Raw genomic sequence first — 2500 nt, forward strand, 5'->3', positions numbered from 1 at the left:
GCAACAATGAAGAATTCATAGTGGATTCTATGATGGTGAGCTGCCCAGGCCCTGATGCAGCAAGCTGCCCCAAACCATAATATTTCCACCACCATGCTTTACAGTTGGTATCAGGTTCTTGTGGTCAAATGCTGTCTTTGGTTTTCGCCAAACATGTCTTCTGGTACTGTGGCCAAGTAGCTCTACCTTTGACTCATCTGTCCAGAGCACATTGTTCCAGAAGTGCTGGTCTTTGCCTAGGTGTTCATTGGCAAACTTTAGTCTTGCCCTGATGCTCTTTCTGGACAGCAAAGGTTTCCTCCAGGCACACCTCCCATGTAGATCAAATTTGTGCAGCCTCTTTCTAATGGTAGACTCGTGAACTTTGACATCAACAGTGGCAAGAGCTACCTGTACGTCCCGTGATGACATTCTGGGGTTCTTGGAGACTTCTTTCAGCATCTTGCGGTCTGCCCTCGGACTGAACTTGCTGGGGCGGCCTGGCCTGAACAAGTTGGCAGTTGTTTGGAATCTTCTCCACTTGTAGATGATCTTCCGGACAGTCGAATGATTGATTTCAAATTGTTTGGGGATCTTTTTAAATCCCTTCCCAGACTCGTCGGCATCTATAACCTTCTTTCTGAAGGCCACAGAGAGCTCTTCTGATCTAGGCATGGTGACGCTGCACACTTCAACAACAAAGAGCAAACCAAACTAAATGTCTGAGGTTTAAATGAGACAGGTTCCTCCAAGATCCTCTCTGATGATGTTCTTATCATTTGCACCTGAGCTGGTGCACCTGATTCTAATTTTAGGTATTTGAAGTGGTGATAAATGTAGGGGTGTACTTACTTTTTCCACATGTGAAATTTGCATTTATGTTTATTTAACTTATACAATGGACTACAAAATGTAAATGTTTCATGATATTTGTTATATTATATCACCTTTATCTGTCAATATTGTTAAAATGAAGATCAAATAGCTGTATGTTGAAATATGTTGAAAAAGTCAAAACTTTACATGGGGTGTACTTACTTTTTCACGTGACTGTACATATATATGCACTGTATATATATGATTTAATGGGTTATGGGTCCGGTTTCGTGGTTGTGGTCTTCGTCTTTGTCCTCTGAGTGATCTGTTTCCAAAAAGCTCAGTAACCTTTCAGGATTCATCTCTACTGCCTTTCCGACACACATTTCTCCCAATACAAAATCTTCTCTTCTGGATTTGGTGATTTCCAACTTTCTCGCCAATGTATCTCGCTCATCCGCTGCCCCAATTGGCTCATCTGGTCATGTGCTTGTGAAGGTCAATATCTCTGACCATTCTCAGAAGAGCGTCGCGCCGACGAGTCTGATAGGTCACTCAGGTAAACTGGTAGGGACTTCAGGACAGGTCTCCTATATCTATCTTCCCTGGTATTAATTCAGCCTGGGAATTCTTCCACAGAATCTCTCTTACGCAAGATTCATCCAATCTTGTCTTCAGTTATCTTACCCATCCTCCTGCTATTCGTACCCTGAATCCTGGGGCAAAGCAGTTGCTTTAAAACAACTTGCATTCACCTCCTGGAAGGCAAATCCAACCAAAGGCAACCTCAGATGATTCCACAAAGGCCGCAACAAGTGTGCGTCTACAGTCAGGTGGGCCAGAGATCAACATCTGTCCAATCTCGTCTCCCTCCTCCAAAACCTGGTGACACCTTGTCAAGTCGATCTCTGGAGTATGCTTCCCTCCCTGCCTTCCCTTACCTCAAATGGCACCACAGCCGACTCCGCTCGTGAGAAAGACGAATGCCTCAATTCTGTGTTTGCTTCAAAAACCCGTGTCCCTAACCGCTCGCTCTCTGTACCAACCCTTCCATGTGGTACCCAACTGTTCCTAAATTCTGTGTATTTTGCACCTGAGAAGCTGAAAAAGTTTCTGGGAACCCTTGACTCTGCAACAGGACCGGACGGCATCAATTCACGTGTCCGAAACACCTGCTCTGCTGCTCTCATCACCCTGTTGTTTACCAAAGGTCATCTTGGAAATCTGATTGGAAATTAGCCAACATTACAGTCCGACGTGAAAAAGGTGCAAAAACAGATCTGCTCAACTACAGACCAGTTGGCTTACTTCCCATCTGCAAGGTCATCAAATCTTCCTTTTCTCCAATGGCCTGATCTCAGATCATTAGACACAGTTTCAGACCTTGTCATTCCACCATGCCACTTCTCTCCCAACAATGGATGGAAGCCCTCAATCTCAGACATGAGATCAGGGCCATCCTCTCTGAGCTTCTCTCCAGCATTTGATAGTCTGGCATGCTGCTCAAACTCTCTGCTTATGGCATCCAAGGCCACCTCCTAACAGATCACGGACTTCCTCCACCCCCACATTAATTGTGCAGCTCTTAATGGGATCCTCTCATCAACTCTCCTTGTCAAGGATTGAGTGCTCCAAGGCAGTGCGTGTATTGGGCCCAGTCTTGTTACTCATCTTCATCAATGATATTTCTGATTCCCTGAATAAT

The 2500-nt window shown here is 44.9% G+C and overlaps 1 protein-coding gene across 3 annotated transcripts in view; it reads right to left on the reverse strand.

The window, feature by feature from the left end:
- The window catches only part of SLC12A9 (solute carrier family 12 member 9), a 162882-nt gene that overhangs the window by 125815 nt on the left and 34567 nt on the right, over positions 1-2500 (reverse strand). The window lies entirely within an intron of this gene.

Source organism: Myxine glutinosa, chromosome 5, assembly GCF_964187855.1.
Source record: "Myxine glutinosa chromosome 5, kmMyxGlut1.1, whole genome shotgun sequence".
Classification (NCBI taxonomy): domain Eukaryota; kingdom Metazoa; phylum Chordata; class Myxini; order Myxiniformes; family Myxinidae; genus Myxine; species Myxine glutinosa.